The sequence below is a fragment of the Dipodomys spectabilis genome, unplaced genomic scaffold (assembly GCF_019054845.1).
Source record: "Dipodomys spectabilis isolate Male_0828 unplaced genomic scaffold, ASM1905484v1 ptg000584l, whole genome shotgun sequence".
NCBI lineage: Eukaryota > Metazoa > Chordata > Mammalia > Rodentia > Heteromyidae > Dipodomys > Dipodomys spectabilis.
In genome coordinates, this window is record NW_024871261.1 from 73,251 (window position 1) to 85,107 (window position 11,857).

Consider the following 11,857-nt stretch of genomic DNA (forward strand, 5'->3'; position numbering starts at 1 on the left):
GTAATAACACACATTTCATATTATTAATGTCTCTTCATACAAGCCTGAAATCACTATTTCAAACTAACACAAACAAAAACCTCAAAAATAACCTGATACAACCATCACAAATCCTAAATTATGTGAAAAAAAATCAACAATATATAAAATATATCTGAGGAATTGGAAAAACAATGGCAAAATAACAACATAAAATTCCCCTAGCTCTCTAATGAAACAGAGAATTAGAGTCCTAGCAGGTACTCCACTTCTAAAAAGTCACACCCAGTCAGTTATAACTATTTATAGATATACAATTCAAAAGAAGAGTTTATACTGTCTTCACAAGAAAACAGAAATATATGAAAAGGTGTCCAGCCAGGCAGGTGACTGCTGTGACTATGTTGGCCAACATATTTAAAGGCACAGCTGCAGTGTGGAAATAAAAATTCCACATGGGAAACAAAAGCAGGAACAGAAGTGTACATCGGAGACAGCCACAGCCATACTCAGAGACAATTCAAGATACCATTGAGCAGCCCAAACTGTCACTGGAACCGCTAGTATTAACATCACTACATCTCACCACAATAGATTTCTACTCCTACACTTAATGGTCTAGACAAAAACCTAATTCCACAAAAACAAATCACAACAGAAGATCCAACCAACAAATGGCAAATCAACGAAGAACATAAAGAGTCACCTATTAAGATTATATAGCCCCCAAAAGAAATCCTCCAAGTGAACAGAGCAAATCAGAAAAATACAAGAAAAGTGATGTCAAGGTAGTATAATTCACACAGTAAATAACCAGGCATTAGAACAGACAATTAGGGACCTAGAAGATAGTTTTCAAAATACATTACATTTACGGCTTTAAATGTGATTAATGGAAAGATACAAAACCTCTACAAGGAAATTTATTGAACAAGATGCGAACAACCAAAGATTAGCAAAATAACTCATGGAGACTACAAACAGAAAAATAAATTCTGAAAAGGCAAGGGAGTCCAAGGAACAAATGGATGCCTAGTTAAAAGATATGAGAGAAGACACAGCTAAATAAACAACCCTACCAACCCACCCACCCATAGAAAATATGTAAAGAAAGTCAATACAAGACCTAAAACAAAGCTTTATAAAGAGATAGAAGCCCTAAAAAATGACCAATTATAAAACAGGGAAATCAAAAACAAAGTATAAAGTCTTCACAGCAAATAGATGACATAGAAGACAATCTCAGGGGTCAAAGACCAAGTAGGTCTAAGAGGAAAGAGGAAATAATCATTTAGAACAAATCCAAGAAATAAGAAATGATCTTGCCACAACTTCACGACTCAGTTAGAAGATCAAATTTGGGGGAGATTGGTCTCAAGAAGGAAAAGAGCAGGAAACTAAATGGATGGGAAACATATTACAGAATTCTAGCAGAGAACATTCCAAATTTCCAAAGAGATAGGCACAGTCAGAGAAGAGAAGCCTTAAGAACAAACACAGAATTCTAGAAGAGAACAACCCACCACCACATTATAATCCATTAGAGGATCATTAATGATCAAGGAAACGATTCTTAACGCTGCCATAGAGAAAAGATTGATTATTTATAAAGTATATACAGTCAGAATAAACCAAATTTCTTAGTTGATATGATAAAATGAAGAGCCTGGCATGATATATAACAAACATTAAAGGCAAACAACTACCAACAGTGAATATGGTCCCAAGCCAAACTCTCCACCACATCAGCAGGATAGAAGTTAATCAAATATATCCTACAGAGAGAAGATCAAGAAGAACATGAACTGGTTATATAAGATCAGAAGTAGGTAAATATATTAAGAGTAGATGAGGCACAGCTCCTAAGAGCTCCTAAGAGAATTCACTCAAATAGATAAAATTAGAGAAAAAATGAGACATCATAACATAAATTAGCAAAATTGTGAATGTTATAAGAGAGTACTTTGAAAACCATATACCAATCACCTGGAGAATCCTGGAGTAATTGATGCTTTCCTATACTCGAACTGAACCAAGAAGTGATACATAAGAAGTAATGAAAATGAAATGTCAATAAACAATTTCTCATAACAGAAAAATCTAGGACTCAATAGATTTACCATGAAATTAAGGCCTGCAAAGAACTTACAATACTCAGGTCTAACTCTTTAATGGAATAGAAAGGGAAATGGAATTATCAAACATAATCTATGAAGCTAGAATTAGACTCTTCCTCAAATCAGCTAGGGACTCATCAAAGAAAGAGAACTATGAACCCAGCTCTTTGATAAGCATTGATGCATAACTTCTCAATACAATTCTCACCAACCAACTTCAACAATTAACAAAAAAAAATGCTATGATCAAACAGTATTCATCCTAGGATACAGCTGGATTCAATATACTTGTCAATAAACATAACACACACCATCAGCATAAGCAAGGACAAGAACCACATAATTGTTTATATGGATGTAGAAATAGCTTTTAACAAACTCCAATACCCCTTTATGATTGAAAGATCTGAGAAGCTAGGAACTCATGGAACTTTCCTCAATATAATACAGAGTATGTATACGACAAAGAGAAAATAAGCATGTACCTAACGATGGAGGCATGAAGACATTAAAATCATGAATGAGAAAAGGATGTCCACTCTTTCTACTACTCTTCAATATAGTAGTGGACTTTCTAGCAAGGACAATAGGTAAGAGAAAAATATAAAAGGGATCCAAATATGAAAGGAGTAAAACTATCCCCTTTCACAGATGAAATGATACTTTATATAAAGGACCCTATAGCTTCCCCCCCCAAAAAAGTTAGTAAAAGTGATGCTAATCTTCAGCAATGTAGCAGGGTATAAAACCTACAAGAATCAATAGTTTTCCTGTGTTACCAACAATGGGAAGATCCAGGCTGAAACCCAAAAAACAACCTCATATATATTAGCCTCAAAATCAAATCAAATCTAAGCAAAACAAAACAACAATAAAACTAGGAATTAATTAATTTAACAAAAAAGTAAAGGACCTGTATTGTGAAAACTTTACAGGCCTAAAAGCGAAATTGAAGGAGATTCAAGGAAATGGAAAGTCTTTCCATGCTTCTGGTTGGAAGAAATAACATTGTGAAAACTGCAATACTGCCCCCAAACAATTGGCAATGCAATACCCATCAACATCCCTACAATATTCTTCAATGTAATAAAGAAAGGAATCCAAATTTATTATTGAATTACAAAATTACAGTTGAAAGGAAGACTTAGAAATGAACTCATAGGCCTATAGTCATCTTACACACACACACACACACACACACACACTGGAATTCTATTCACCCATCAGAAAGGATGACTGTTCACCAGTCTTAAGGAAGATCAAAGGCTTGGGAACATTATACTAAGAGAAAGGAATGCACACTCGAGCAATATAGGTTTCATATATTCATTCATTCATGGTAGCTAGAAGGTACCTACAAATCTACAAGAGAGATTCTTCCTCCAGTTTGAATTGCCATTATCAAGAAAACTGACAATAGCAAATGCTAAGGTGGATGTAGCCAAATGAGAACTCTATTACACTGTTGGTGGGAAATTAAATTTGTTCAATCATTCCGAAGTGCAGTACATACTTTATGTGAAAGACTAAACAGATCTCCCTTATGACCCAGTAATTCCTGTCATGGACAGTAATCCAATAAATAACAAACAAGCTCACATTAAAGCTACCAGTATAACAATGTTCAGGGCCCAGGTCCCGAGTTCAAGGACTGGAAAAAAAGTTACCACTGCTTGTATTTGTTTCCCCAAATATGAACCTTTTGACATAAGATACAAAATCTTTCTATTTGCAACAGCTAGAATATGACTTACCTGTAGTGGGTAATAAAATGTCTTCTTTGTTGAATGTTAGGAAAAGCTGTAGGCAGTCCAAGAAAAGGGAGACTTTTGTTGTTGTTGGTGGTGGTCGAGGGGCTTGAAGTCTGGGCTTGGGCACTGTCCCTGAGCTCTTCAACTCAAGGTGAATGCTCTACCTTTTGAACCACATTGCCACTTCTGGTTTTCTGGTGGTTAAATGGAGATGAGTCTCAGGGACTTTCCTGCCCAAGTTGGCTTTGAACAGCAGTCCTCAGATCTTAGCTTCCTGAGTAGCTAAGATTACAGCTGTGAGCCACTGTCACCAGGCTAAAAATGGGTGATTATTATGAAAGAAAATCCACCTCTTCACCTGTGTCTAAACCTCATATATTACTATTAAAACACTTCATCCTCAACTCATTTGATCTGACATTTGTAAATTTTCTCTTTTCCTTCATGTGGGAATACTGCAGTCAATGTCAACTCAACTGTGGGACTGGATCAATTGTATGGTAATCGCTAGCACCTAAATAAAAAACATTTACATCAAAACAAATGAAACCCTCATTTCGAATAATTGTTTTCTCTTTTTATTACAAATCTGTGCTTGATTACTTCTTTTTTTTTTTTTTTTTTTTTTTTTTAATTTAATTTTATTTTATTTGAGAACATACTGTACAGAGGGGTTACAATTACATGGGCAGGATAATGCATACATTTCTTACCAAGCATTGCATCCTCCTCCTTTGTTTACCCTTCACCTCCCTTCCCAGCCTCCCCCCTCCCTCCCACCCAATCATACCCCCCCTCCCCCCCCCACTGACATTGTAAAGCTAGTTTTGACATGACATTTTGTACTTCTCATTGTTGCAACAGGTCCACCTGAATCCTTAAACGACTTGTTTGTCCCCGTCTCCTCCACATGTTATACTGACATCAAATATAGTGAAAGCAGGGGTTACACTGTGGGGGAGGGACACACAAAGCAACAAAGAAATAATCTTATAAATGCATTAGAAACACATGCATGAAAGAAACAAAAACATTAAAATACATATTTGAGGTTTTTTTTTCCTAACATCACATTATCTGACTTTTTCCGCTTGACTCATACCTATACTAGATATTGCAAATAAGGGAAACCATGGGACCTATGTTTCTTTGGGCCTGGCTTACTTCACTTAATATAATTTTTTCCAAGCCTTTCCATTTCCTAACAAATGGGGCAATGTCATTCTTTCTGATGGAGGCATAGAATTCCATTGTGTATATATACCACATCTTCTTGATCCATTCATCTACTGAGGGGCATCTGGGTTGGTTCCATGTCTTAGCTATGGTAAATAATGCTGCAATAAACATAGTTGTGCTGGTAGCTTTAGTGTGGCCTTGTTTGTGATCATTTGGGTAAATGCCCAAAAGTGGGATTGCTGGGTCGTTGGGGAGCTCTATGTGGAGTCTTTTGAGGAACCTCCATCATTGTTGGTGGGAATGTGCTTGATTACTTCTTAATGTGATATTGGACCTCCTAACAGAGTGATGAGTTTTTCTTTTTTTTTTTTTTTTTTTTTTTTTTTTTTTAATTTAATTTTATTTGTGAACATACTGTACAGAGGAGTTACAGTTACATGGGCAGGATAATGTGTACATTTCTTACCAAGCATTGCAGCCTCCTCCTTTGTTTATCCTTCACATCCCTTCCCAGCCTCCCCCCTCCCCCCCTAATCCCAATCCTTCTCCTTCCTCCCTCCCCCCAGCCCCCCCCCCCCCCACCAACATTGTAAAGTTCGTTTTGGACATGACAACTTGTACTTCTCATTGTTGCAACAGGTCCACCTGTATCCTTAAACAACTGGTTTTTCCCCATCTCCTCCACAAGTTATACTGACATCAAATATAGTGAAAGCAAGGGTTATACTATGGGGGAGGGACATACAAAGCAACAAAGAGATAATCTTATAAATGTGTTAGAAACACATGCATGAAAGAAAAAAACATTAAAATACACATCTAAGGGTTCATTTTCCTGACATCACATTATCTGACCTTTTCCGCTTGACTCATACATATACTAGATATTACAAATAAGGGAAACCATGGGACCTACGTTTCTTTGGGCCTGGCTTACTTCACTTAATATAATTTTTTCCAAGTTTTTCCATTTCCTAACAAATGGGGCAATGTCATTCTTTCTGATGGAGGCATAGAATTCCATTGTGTATATATACCACATTTTCTTGATCCATTCATCTACTGAGGGGCATCTGGGTTGGTTCCATGTCTTAGCTATGGTAAATAATGCTGCAATAAACATAGTTGTGCTGGTAGCTTTAGTGTGGCCTTGTTTGTGATCATTTGGGTAAATGCCCAAAAGTGGGATTGCTGGGTCGTTGGGGAGCTCTATGTGGAGTCTTTTGAGGAACCTCCATCATTGTTGGTGGGAATGTGCTTGATTACTTCTTAATGTGATATTGGACCTCCTAACAGAGTGATGAGTTTTTCTTTCTCTTGAGCAATTGTCCTTCTTCCACTTGGGTCAAATATTTAAATTTCAAAAATTTCAATTGATAATTCATTAAGGTGACCTCTAAGAAAATGTGCATTTCTGGAATTGGTCTTCTGTGTTGTTCTCGCGTGCACAGGCTTTCTATGATTTATTTGTTTTATAAGGAATTCTATTTTCCAATCTTTGTGTGACCAATTTTAGTCCCTCTGATCAGTCTTTCCTACCCTCTCTCAGGAGTCTTTTATTTCAGTCTGCCTCATAAAAAATATATTAGTTATCAGCTAAATGACTCCCAGCTTCAGTATTTTGCCTGACTTCATGTAGGCTGTGATAGGAGCCTTGACTGGCCTTGCTTACCGGAGATTTTTACTTGTTTGTTTTGTTTTGTTTTTAGAGGTCTAGGATTACTAGTCAATGTATTAGCTTCTCTGGGCCACAGTGATCACCTGGACTAGAGTCAATGGGTTTTTGTCCTAATGATAAAAAAAAAAAAAACAGCTGACTAAATTCCTGTTTTAATTATCTCAAAATGAGGCAATCTGGCATCCTTGCAAAGCCATCAATAATATTCTGCTACCACTTACAGAAATGGTCTATCAAGATGGCTTTTCAAGGTTGACTGTAAAAAATGTTTATTTCTGCGGCTGGGAAGGGGGCTCAGTGGTAAGAGCGCTTGCTTTGCGTGCCTGAGGCCCTGGGTTCGATTCCCAGCACCACCTAAGAAAAAAAAGCCAGAAGTGGCACTGTGCCTGAAATGGTAGAGCACTAGCCTTGAGCTGAAGAGCTGAGGGACAGCGCTCAGGCCCAGAGTTCAGACCCCACGACTGGACCCAAAAAAAAAAAAAGTTTATTTCTGTGTGGGAGGACCATATAAAAAACAAAAAATATCACATCGTACATTATAAATACTTTAGAAACAACAGTAAGAAAAAAAACCACTTGTGTCCCTATCTTGGGGTTCATTAAGCTTAACATCACCTTATCTATTCACATGCACATAGCTTTTGACCTTTTCTGCTTATCCACGACATATATTAATTATTGACAATAAGGGATACCACGTGACTGATGTTTCTTTGGACTTGGATTATTTTAGTTAATATAATTTTTCCTAGTCTTTCCATTCCGTAACAAATTGGGTGATGTCATTCTTTCCGATGGACAATAGAATTCCCATACACACACACACACACACACACACACACACACACACATACACACACACACACACACAAACTCACAACGTTTTCTTGATCCATTCATCTACTGAGGGGCATACTGGTTGGTTCCATATCTTAGCTATGGGAAATAATGCTGCAATAAACATAATTGTATTGGTAATTTTAATATGGTCTTGTTGCTGACTATTTAGGTGAATACCCAAAAGTGGGATTGCTTGGTCATTTGTGAGCTCTATGAGGAATCTTTTAAGGAACCTCCATACTGCTTTCCAAGTGGTTGAACAAGTTTACACTCCCACCAAAAAGGAAGTAGGGTTCCCTTCTTGCCACATCCCCTCCAGCATCTGTTATTGTAAAAATGTGGAGCGCTTCACAAATTTGCGTGTCACACTTGTACAGGGACCATGCTAATCTTCTCTGTATTGTTCCAATTTTAGTGTATGTGCTGTTGAATTGAGCACAGAACATTTTTTATATATAAAGTGGAATTGATTTTCTTAAACTAGACAATTCAACAAAAAGTAAGTTCAAAAGATTTGTCGTGAAATTTTAGAACCATGTATTTCTTACATAAGCACACATTTAAGACTAAATTCAAGATATGTTAAAACAAAATAATTCCAGGTATTTGTTGTTCAACAGATGTGTAGGAGGAGAAATTCAATTATTCTATACAAGGCACCTATCATAATGAACACTGCAACAAATGTTAAGTTCTTTTTTAAGTTTTAACGTTTTAAATATGTTTAATTTTGGGAATTTGCTTATATGCCAAAATTAAGATTGTTTGGTAGGTCATATAACTTTTCTATAAAGTATTTAAGATTTATGGTAGCAGACATATACAACTAAGTATGTACATTTCAGAGTTTATAGAAACTTTACTAATGAGAAGTTGCAAAGTCTTTGTATGAAGAAACAGTGAAGAGTTAAGACTTTGTTAACTACACAGTTTCTGTAAAAACTTTAGGGCTTCCTTACTTTATATGTTAGCGAGGAACAAAAATGATTATATAAACTATATACAGATGATGAGATGAGACATAAATAGTAATCTTAGAGGGTAAATTTAAAGACTACTCATAGCCTATAAAACTCTTGTTGAACATCATAATCTTAGCCAGTTTTAAATGTACAGGAATATGAGAAAATAGTAAAATCTAATATGTAGTACACTTCAAATACTGGAAACAATGGTATTTGGTTTTTATTTTATTAATCATTAATATTTAATTATTGGTTTTCTTTATTTGCAGCATTGTTTTCCTTGTTGTAATATAATACAACTTTTTATAAGTCATCATTACGAGGTACTTTGAGATTGTTACTGGGATGGCCACACCATTTTTATAGGTGCATGTGAATTTACAAAGAGCAAAATTAAGAACAAAATATTGACTAAAATATTCTCAAGTAGAGTTTGAATCAGGAGTGTTGATAAATGTCTACACATAAATCTTAGCCCTAGGCTGAAACAGTGGTTTTACACAGTTGAGGCCACAAAATTGAGAGACGGTTTTGTGTTTAGTGTTTTGGTTTTGTTTCTGTTGGTTGTGGGGCTTGAACTCTGGGTCCTGTGTACTGCTCCTCAGCTCTTCATCTCAAGGCTATTGCTACCACTTGAGCCACAGCACCACTTCCATCATTTTCTGCTTATGTGGTGCTGAGGAATGTGGTGTTGATGGGTTATCATACATCAAATACCTTCAAATGTACATGTAGAGTCTAAAGATAGCAGTATGAATATTCTCATACAGCTCTTGTTTATCTGTTATGCACTTTCAGTATTATGATATTTCTCCTTCATTCTCTATTTCCTCTCTTTCTCTTTCATGCTCCATGTCTGCTACTTAGAATTTCTGCTGAGCTACTATTGTCCTTCAGGAACCACTGGGATTTTGGGAACATGATAGGGATGATCAGTTACCCTTGCATTCTTTAAGAGTTATAAGAGTGACGTGATATTATTCTTTGCCATTGTAAATGGCAAAACAACAGATCTAGGAATTCCTTTTCACTTTTAGTACTATTACAAATTTTCCTCATAGGAATCATTGGGATGGATAAAATACTTTTAACCTGCGTCCTAAAAGATCTTTTCCTTTTACAAGCAACCTTTTTCTTTTAATATCAGTAAGTAACAAAAACAAAGCTATCCTATGGAAAGTAGGCTGAAGTTGTTCACAGGGATGAAAAACAAGGAAGTGGGGGAAGTGAGCACAGATCCTCAGAGCAGTTTATCATGTACACTTTGTGAGAATGACAATGTGCTGGGAAGTCTAGATTAAATCACTGAACACCTGATATATATATAAATATATGCACATATATATTTATTAATATATGAATATATGTGTGTATATGCCCTTATATATGTACACATGTATATTGCTCTACAAATACACACACATATATATATACACATGTATACATGCACACATGGAGAAAGATGCATAGATACAGCCAACACAAGTTTCACTACTTGTTGAATATGCCCTAGACGGAATGCTTGGAATCAAATATGTTGAAGATATATTTGTCTCTAAGGCTTATTTTAGCACTTCTCTTATCTCTTATAACTGGTAGGTTTTGACAGATTCGACTTGCAAATACAGTACAAGTGATAGCAAATCACCCAGAAATCTCAGTAAGTATAGGTCATATGGTGTCTCCTTGCTCCCCATAGAATGTTTGCTCTTGTAGACACTCTCAACAACCAAAAAAGCAGGAGAATACCCTGGTAAAGAATAAAGTTATACGGCATCTTTCCTTGAGCTCTTTTCCAACAGCCAGCATCAATTCCTAAGTAATGAGTGAGTCCACAGAAGACTGGAGCTCAGGTCAACATTTAACCAACCCATGTGATAAGTCTAAAGTGAGAATTGCTGTCTGAGGTCTTGCATTTCCTGGCCACGAAAATAAGAAAAAGTATTTGTAATGTATTAAAATTTGAGAATAATTTGTAACCTGTCAATAAATGTGTAGAATACAATTGTACCAACGGACAAAAGATGCATTTCATTTGTGTGCTTTTGGACTTGGTGAGTGATTTTAGGTGTGTCTACACAAGTAGAATCAACATAATTCAAGCCAGCATTTCTTCATTTAAGATACAAGGAAAAAGTACAGGTTGACCCATTGTAGCAATGAGATGTACAAGACACTCTATCTGGGGGTACTAAGACCACATGATGGGTTTTTCTACATCCCCCATTCTTCCACCAACCTTACTCCCCTCTCCTCTTCACTCTTCTAAGGGTTAAAATATTTAATTCATATACTAATCCACCTCATCCCCAAAATTGATTTAAAGGTTTTCTGCTCTTGTTATCAATGTTGGTTTAAGGGTTGAAATTCTGTTTGTCAAAATTTGCCTTGCATTTTTTTTGGTATTGCCTACTATTCTGACATTGACCACTTGGTTTTATCCTATTGGGAAAAATATCACTTTGTCACTGGAATTCCAAGAAAATATACTGCCGATTTTCATTTTTTAAAAACCCAAGTGCATCTTAGAACTTTAGTTTAAATGTGTGTGTGTGAAAACATGTTCATAATAATCTCATTATAAAAACTGTGTAACAAGTTATCTTCTTCTATGTCTTGATAGTGATATTTCCTATCAAATGTGCTGTTTGTTAAAAGAAAACCTTTTTTTCAAGGATAGTAGTAAAAGGAATGAGACCCAGCTCAGCTCCTAGCCAGCTGTGATGAAAAACAAACCAGTAAGGAGGTAAGAATTGTCTTAAAATGTTTGTTGCACATATCTGTTTCTGTCCCCAGAAAGTTCGAGTATAAGAGATGGTATGAGTATGCCTTAAAAGACAGCTTGTGAGTAAAGTTGGTAAGTAATTTTTGGCTGTTATTTAACATTAAAAGTAGCATGTCATTCTCTATGTCCACCTAAAGTCGTTTCTTTAACGTCTGTGTATAATTTTGTAAGTAACTAACCAGGAGTTTTGACAATTTATCCGAGGGAGGCAATCTTGCCCAGATCCTGCCTGGACCATCCTACCTCCACCGTGGTACACTGGACTCCTGCCTGACTCCATCACACACAGCTGATTCTTGGTAAAAGACTGATTTAGATTTACAAACACTAAGACTCTTGTGGACACTCTCTTTAAACCTTACTCATCCTGATATGAAAAAGCCAGCTATGTTGTTATACTATTGAAACATGTATAGTCCAGGAGAGCCTCTCATATAATTTAGTTATCAGGTTTTCCAGGCATACAAGGTATGCTCAAACTCTCATCCCATCTATTGAATTTTGTCATTGCAGAGTTCTGGCAAGTATTTGTTGATTAATTCTTGGTAGGGTGCACATAAACT

The 11,857-nt window shown here is 36.1% G+C and overlaps 1 non-coding gene across 1 annotated transcript; it reads right to left on the reverse strand.

The window, feature by feature from the left end:
• Window positions 1–7,876: 7,876 nt before the first annotated feature.
• On the reverse strand, window positions 7,877–7,983 carry LOC122100576. Its single transcript, XR_006146205.1, has one exon. It is a non-coding gene; the product is annotated as a U6 spliceosomal RNA (small nuclear RNA).
• Between the last annotated feature and the right edge of the window lie 3,874 nt (window positions 7,984–11,857).